Here is a 9039-nt window from a genome sequence, read left to right on the forward strand (position 1 = left end):
CTAGGTAACTTCGAAATACGGTCGCGAAGGATGGGGAAAACAAGTCCTCTCGGTCCATGTTAAATAGTAGCTACCTCTCGGCCTATGCTACTAATTCCTAAGTCTCATTAATACTAACTCTCGTTCTTGATTAATGATTCCTAATGCAAACTAAATCACGTTATCTCTCGATCTTGGCAATTTAGTTGTTTTAATTCGTTAATTATTGTCCATTCCTATCTCTCGATCTACGGGATGGTCAAGTTTAAGCATCTATCAAATATCCTCTTGGTCTCATTGAAAGATAAAGCACTTAACGAAATAAACAAAGCAAAACCAGACGCAAAGTTAGTCGATCGACCAGCTACCCCAGTCGATCGACCAACCGGCTCAGTCGACCGACTAGATAAGCCAGTCGATCGACCAAGCCCTAATGCGAGGTCACCTATTCTAATGCCATCTACGCCATAGATCCCCTACATCTTAGCAAAGGGTACTTAGCTACTCATACTAGAAATAATGAAAGCAACAAAATCAACAATTAAAGCTAACGAATTCATACTTGAATTAATAAAATGAACAATTAACATAAAACGATAATCGGCTTCGGGAGATCTAGCCTAGGAATTCTATACTACGAAGAAAAGCAGTAAACTGAATAAAGGAATAGAGAATACCGTATAAAGGAATTGAAAGGATAAGATCAAAAACCGAATGCGAAACTAGAGATTTTATTAACGGAAATAATCTAAACTAATGTATCTGTAGAACTTGATGATAAAACTCCATCCTTATTCTGAAACTAAGGTTACATTATATAGAAAAATCCTGCGTAACCTTTATTCCTAAACCTAATCACAATGGGCTTTGGAATTATCGATCTTTTAAGTTGCGCAACAGCTCGTGGAGTGGTCGATCGACCATAGTACCCAGTCGATCGACCAAAGGTGCTGTACAGAATTGCATTCTGTCGATTCCTGCAGCGCGCACCGATCTTAAAACAGCTGCCATTTCTTCGTTACTTGGTCAAATCAGGCGTTCTACGCGGCGTTGGAAAGCTAAGAGGATAAGCTTTCACCTCCAATTGTAATCACTCGATTATATGCTCTAGAAATCGAGATATAGCCATCTGAATCAGCCTGCAATATCGAGAAATGCTTCTTTGCTTCTTAAACTCGTACGCACCCTTGCTTTTGCTATCTTTAGGCCTTGAAACGCGCACCAAGCTCATTCCTCGAGTCAATACTTCATGTCAAATCCTATGCTAAACACTCCGGGGCATATTTGGTCCATTTTCCGCCATATTCTTCACATTCCTACAAAAATCACACGAAAAGGAAGAAATACACGAAACAAGGGAAATAGTAGCATAAACTACTCAATTGAGCTCTGAAATGCGTGTAAAATGAGGTGCAAAACATCATATAATAGACACTCATCAACAGGCATATAAGTAAAGAAGGCTAAACACTCAAAAACTTATAAGTAAAGAAGGCTAAACACTCAAAAACTTTGTTTTAACTTTTGTTTATATGAACTTTTGTATCACGGTATGTTATCTACCTCTCTAAAAGGAGCTTCGTCCCCGAAGTTCAGTGCACCCAATGACAATGATTACCCATAGCTGGACACTATTACAGATCATACATTTAGTATACAGCTACAACACAACTCTACTCATAATCCACAACTATCCTACGACTACTAAGGAAGAAAAGATGCATACATAAATTCTACTAAAAGAGCTACACAAACATGAAACGTCATGATACCACTGTCATCTCAACCCAAGCACACGACGTATTAACGTTACCGCTACACCTGAACAAGGTACTCCACACGGGGACGTGAAGATAAAAGCAAGTTAACATAGTACACACAAGACTAAAGAATTAAACATAAGAAGCTAAAACGAATTACATTACCATATCACGCAATACCCTGATACTCGGCCGAGTATGAGGGATCACTCGGTCGAGTAAGCTTTACTCGGTCGAGTATAAGAGTCTACTCGGCCGAGTAAGCTCTACTCGGTCGAGTATTCTTTATACTCGGTCGAGTTTTCACGGGCAGAGAGCGAGTTCAGCAATGAAACACAATTCCACCCACAAACTAACCCGTAACAAGTCACGAGTGCCATACTTAAAGGCATGTCCAAGTCTACCAAATCACAACCATAGTGTACGTCAACAAGTAACGGCCTTAAGGCCAAGTACAGTCATCCGAAATAAAAGTGTACGACAAGAAAGATAAATATCCATCCACAACTGAAACAAGTCTAGAAATACAAGAAAATCACTTATATGGACCCCCCTCCATCTCATCATCGCCGCCTGCACCTGACGCTCCGGCTCCCGAGGTACTAGCTCCCTGATAACCCACTGCTGAGTAATATCCTCCTCCTAGCTGGCTGCCATAGTTGGCTCCCCACAGTCCCGCGAGGCAGCCAAACTCAGCCTCCTCTGGTGGCCTCCAAAAGCTGGGGTCGACTCCATAGCTATGGAAGATACCTGTGTCCACTCCGGGTCCTCTCCACCAAACGGGTTGTGCCAGCTCAGTCTCTATACCCTGATTAAGGGCCATCTCATACATGTTGCGGAACACCAAGGTGGTGGAGATCCGCTCAGTCAAGTCGCTAACCTGCATCCTAGGGTCATGCACTGTGGGGTAGGGCGATTACTACTCTGGGTAGTATCTCGGCATGGAGTAAGAGGGCTCAGTCTCAACTGGGTCCACTCTAGGCTGTCTAACTCTACGGCGCTCACGAGGTGGGGGAGAAGTCTGCTGTCCCTCAGATGCTGCTGAACGCTCAGGTAAGTCCAGGAGAATGGTGGGGTCGATCAAATAATACTGAGGTTCTGGTCTAGGTATCCCACCCACGGGCTCCCACTCAGCTAAGTGGTCAACCACAGGGAGGCGTGCGGGGTCAGGAAGTACCATCCACAATGATCCCCTCACCCTCTAGGCATAAGACCCATCATCCATCTTCCGCAACCACCTGTTGTTACACCAATATTTGGCGTTCATGGTCGGCACGGCCTCAAATAGCTCATCCCCCGATGGAGGTGGAGCCTCAAAGTCAGTCAGGCGCTGGGCTAAGCGGGTCACTATGGCCCCGCAAGCAATGTGACGGTTCGGGGACTGTGCCATATGATCCAAGCTAGCACAAACCACCCCCGGAGCGCTATAGTAAAAGGGCTTCCTACGGTGTAGGTTCAGGTAAGACATAAACAATATAACCTCATGAGAATTAAGTTTGCTCACATCATCTCTCGAGTACAACAGACAGGTCATCATCCTAAGGAACATACGGAGGGACACGTGCTGAACATCATTAATCAGCATCGCACTAGCACTAGGAGCAGGTCGGCCAGTCAAATAAGGAAGGTAAAGAGGTGCACCACTATTCTTAGCTACATCACTAAGATACCCCGTCCCCTCTGCCTCTAGGCCCAGGTGGCCAGCAAACTCATCCAAAGTCAACTTATGGTCCTCGTTCATGAGGCGGAAGGAGACAGTTTTCTCCTTCGCATCATAGACAAACGAGCTCAAAAACTCTAAGGTCAAGTGAGGGTAGGACTTCTTTCTCAGGTGATACAACCCCTCCATTCCCAAGGTCTCAAAGATATGGGTTATGTCTCCCTTAATCCCCAAGGTCTCCAAAATCTCGGGATTCACACACCGAGTAGGTCGAAAAGGATGACTCATCAAGGCTATGAAGGCCTTACGTTGTTTGAAATCGGAAAAGATTACCGATGGATAAGCTTCCACCGGTGGAACAACAGGTTCTTGACTGGATTGACCCGTCTCGAATTGAACGTTGGCACGGGTCCTCTTGTTTGCATTGACCCTTGTTTTCGGCATACTGCAAGAAGATAGGTTTTAACAAGGATATTCTAACCAGAAAATAGCCATAGATGGACTGTTTTTCGGAATGTATACAATTTTGAGACAAAATTTTTCTCACAAAACACAAGGTATTTTAATCAAAAGAGTCATGCTACTCATCAATAATCCTTGAAAGAGTATCTTAAAACCATAGAAAGACCAAAAATTCGACCTAGGCAAAACCCTAGAAAGTTTTGTATCACACAAGAAGCGATTTGAATCGTGAAATTGGGTTTGTGACGGCATAAACTAGGTTTGTGAAGCAATTAAACTCAAGATATCAAAAGAGAAGCATAAATTTCAATTTACACATGGTAGGAATTCGGATTGAGCAAGTGTATACCATAATTTGAAGAGCAAATTAAAGAAGATGATTTAAAACCTTACCTTGAAGGAGGTTTTGGCAAGCAAAGAGGGAAAAATCCATAAACAACCACCAAGAAATCACCCAAGGGTTTGACAGAGAAGTGATATGGAGTTTTAGAGGAGGAAAGAAGAGGAAGCTGGAGGCGAAAATGAGAAGAAAAGAAGGGATATAGGGTTTTTAGAACAACCTGGCTGAGTCACGATAAAACCGTACTCAGTCGAGTATTAGGCTTACTCGGCCGAGTATGGACTACTCGGTCGAGTACTAATAATACTCGGTCGAGTTTTCGAGGTCAGTAGCGATTCTTAATCTGACAAAATGGGCACTCGGTCGAGTACTGCTATACTCGGCCGAGTGTGGCCTACTCGGTCGAGCATGAATCTATACTCGGTCGAGTGTCACAGAACAGGAACGAAATTTCGAAGTTATTGAACCTGCAAAACCAGTAACAATGTTCGGAGTTCCGTGCAATCGGGCTCGTCACCGTTCGAACTTACTTCTACCACATAGACACGTATCGTACACAAATTATACTTATCCATTACCAAATCAATCAACGTTCCACCTACGTTCCTTACCTCAACTACAGTAACAATCACGTCACAATCCACATACATGATTCAAACTAATCACTCTGCCTGCAAAGTTTAGTCTATAACGCTACTACATTACAAATTCCACAATTCATCCTATACTCACACTAATCAAGGCATTCATGTAACATTAACCATCGTATGATGCCACAATTATCAAATAGGTCATTCAACTTAACCTTGCCATACACAAAAGGGTTCCACATTTCATCAATCATAATTTCCGATCACAACTCGGCAACCATTCCAACCAGTTCAAAACTTTATCACTACCATCGTCACTGCATGCAAGACTCACTTTGGCACATGTGATACAATTAACAAACATACTTAGCAAACACTCTTCAAGCAATTACTCCTTTTAACTACCCTTTCCCAGTGGCTGGTTTAAGCATGATGAGGTCGGGATTTTGAAATGAGGGAGCCTACTCACCCAAATCTAGCATCAGCGGGGCTCCCAACGCACATACACCAGGTTCATTTTAATTCAACACCCTATATTCATTTGGTTCATTGGTTCAGGTTCCAAAATCGTCGGCTCTGATACAACTTTGTAACACCCCCGCACACCAGGACGCCTTACCAAGGACCATCCCAGTGTATAAGGATGTTACTATCTCGGTCACCCGAGGTAGTAGATCAAATAGAAAATAAAAGAACATTTATAATTAATTACTTTAACACCGTACAACCACGATACAAGACTGGATACAAGTGATGACTATGACCGCTAAAGAACTCATGCGTCTGAACACCTATGCCGGTAGTGTGGTGACTCGATTCCCTCAAAGCCCAACAGCAACAGACCAACGGTACCTGCTAAACCAACTGCTCACCATCCCCGAATAGATCACCACAGTTTTGAAAACATAACACGGGGTCAGTTACTGAGCAATAAAGATAAGACAAGTACGATAAGTAACCAGCTGATTATCCACCATCTCCGGTCTCCCGATCTCACACAGTAACCGACTACACACCGAGGTGTGTAGCCCTGCCAGACTAACCATCGCAACAGGTAGTCCACGCCGCCAATGGGGGACCGCAGCCAATCCCCACCAAAATCCCGCTCATTAACGAGCGATAACCCTGTCCCTTAATGTGCACATCCGCTCCCGTGACGGGTTCCACGGAGGGCGAACTAGGGCGTGAAGCCACTCCCGCAAGTGACTCCACCACAACCATCACAACATCGTCGCAACCACCACTACACCAACACTCCGATGATCAGCAGACAACAATCATACACAATACAATCACAATCTTAAATCAATTAACAGTAAACTGAATAGGGAAACCCTACCTTATAGCCAACCATGAAAATGCATCCACAAACAGCCAAGCAAGACTCCGAGACGCATCTTACAACGATGACCACATCTTATTATACAACTACTCTTAACAATCTACTGAAGGAGACAATAAAACAGCGACTTACCTAATAACGCGGACCGACAGTGACACGGACGACGACCACGCACACATCATTCCTATGCAAACCCCGTCCTTCCCATGGTTGAGGTGTAGGCTACATATAAGAGAGTGTATGGATGTAGGGGTGATAGGTGAGAGAGAGGTAGGCTAGGGTTAGAGGAAGATAAACTGTCGAAAATGAGAAATGAAATGAAACTTGTGAACTCGCGTTTTTATATCGACGCGACAACAGCAGCCATACTCGATCGAGTACTACCATACTCGGCCGAGTAGTCCCCGCTAGGTTGAGTAAACACTATTGTAAGGCACCTACCCTAACCTAGTCTCTCACCTATTTCCTCCTAAGGTCTTTCCTGGTCAAAGGGTCGGTCAAAAGAGTCCTTAAACATTGTGGGTATTACAGTATAACAATGATGCGATAGTTGGTTAGTAGATTTATTGTGAGAATTTTTTCATTAACAATTTAATTGTAATCGTTTAGTTGAATGCATGCAACTGAACTAGTTAATTTGGTTAAGTTCAATCCTAGATCGGAAGATTGGAATAAATAGACCTGTTATGGCAATAGACTACACTAGTAAGGGCGGAAGTTAAGCTAGTTGTATTTTAGGGCGGATAGCGGACCGGAAGGACCTTTCCTTTACTCCTCTCAGATTAGATCGACTGACCTACCTTTAGCTGATTTGTGCATCTATCATGATAACCCGATATCCTGGCATTTTTCTCTCTACTTGATTTCTCTCTTTTTCCAACCCTTGCCTTTCCTTCATTAGTTTAGTAACAACACTCAAACCCCCCAAATTATGACCGTACGTAGACAGGCTAGAATTGACAAGTAGATAGTGACCGCCTCCCTGTGGAGATCGGCCCTACTTACCGCTGACTTCTGTTAGTAGTACTTAGATATTTATTTTTGGTACTAAATGACGGTATCAGTGTTCAAGGCTACCCAAGATGTGTAGAGAGGGATTAAATAATTGGGAGAGAGAGAGAGTTCAGGTTTTATAAATGATAAAATGAAACGTCGAAATGAATTATGTTTTAGTCACCGCGTTTTATAATAACACGCTGTCAGACGAGGTACTCGGTTGAGTATGGACATACTCGGCCGAGTACGCCGCACTCGGTCGAGTACCCCAGATACTCGGCCAAGTGACTCCTACTAGGTCGAGTATCGGGTCATGATGACAGCATAGTCTTCCTTACTAGGGCCTCCCATGGTCAATAGGTCAGTCAACAGACCCCTAAACAGGGCGGGTATTAGATTATGTTTATTTATTGAAATTGACGTGTTGTGTGTCTGTGTAAAGTGTCACCTATTTTCGGGGTGGCATGTGTCGATCCATATAATATTTTCGATCATATGGGGAGCAGGTTAAGTACAACTTCGTTTGATGTCACACGGGAGATGGGATGAGCCTTGGACTTGGAGTCGCGAGTTGCATCATTAGAAGAGTGTAGTAATTATGAGTTGTACAATTCCTTTATTCCTTTGTTTACGTTTATGTAATTCACTAAACTATCATTTATAATAGGGTAAATTGATAACTTATATCTAATATAACACAACTTTTCGAAACTTATACCTAAGATAATTTATTTCTAAAACTTATACCTAAAATCCTATTATCTTTCGAACTTATACCAAATCTCCAAAAAAAAAGGGCATTAATTCACCATTTTACCCTTACTAATTAATCTATCCATTCTTTCTTCTTCACATAACCCATAACCCCCACATCTACCATAATTATCACTGTGTAATCCCTCCTTCCCCGATGGTACTATCACCAATGCTATTACCGGCACCTCATGACTGTCACTGTGTAAGGAGGATGTCTTATATACATCCAACACTTTCCCCTCTGTGTAACAAGTCCTAACAATATTCAATTCTTTCATATTGTCACTCAAACAATTAAACTACTAACACACTATATATAAACTAGCGAGAGAGAGAGAGAGAGAGAGAGAACAACCCCTCAGGCCACCCACAACAAACTTAAACAACAAAAGCAATGAAGCACATTTTCAAGAAATTTCACATAAATCCCGGCCCTAATTGCGCTCAACAAAACCTTAATTTCACCCTCCACATCAATCATCATCCTTACCGTCGTCATCATCGACATTGACTCCGACTTCCATTGTGCAATCCCATTCGCAATCATGTCATTTCGATCAAACGAATTCGAGTTCTCCGGCGATTGCAGCAGCGGAGGAGGGAGGAATGGTGGCAGCGGCGACGACGTTAAGAAGACGGGATAGCAATCATATCACTTATTCATTTATTTTTTATTTATTACGACCGACATGGGGCGGCAGCGGCGCTAGTGAAGGCGCTGGTTGAGGAGAAGTTAGTTTGACGTGATGGTAATGGGGTGTATAAAGGTGGATTTGGGGGGAGAGGCGGTAATGGGTTAATTGGGTGGAGATACGGTGGGTTAATTAGTAAGGGTAAAATGGTCAATTAGTGTCCTTTTTTGGAGATTTGGTATAAAGTTCGAAAGAAAATTGAATTTTATGTATAATTTTTAAAAATAAATTAACTTAGGTATAAGTTTTAAAAATTTGTGTTATATTAGGTATAAGTTATCAATTTACCCTTTTTAATAAATGTTTCTTGATTGTATCTCCGATTCACCGCCTCGGGAAACCGAGATGGTAACATCTCCCAATTACCTTAGCCGGGTGTAAGAAGGGAGTGTTACATTCTCCCTCTTTTACGACCCTTTTAAGGGTCACCTTCTCCTTTGCGGCTGATTCCGTTGTTCTCCC

Source organism: Silene latifolia, chromosome 11, assembly GCF_048544455.1.
Source record: "Silene latifolia isolate original U9 population chromosome 11, ASM4854445v1, whole genome shotgun sequence".
Lineage (NCBI taxonomy): Eukaryota > Viridiplantae > Streptophyta > Magnoliopsida > Caryophyllales > Caryophyllaceae > Silene > Silene latifolia.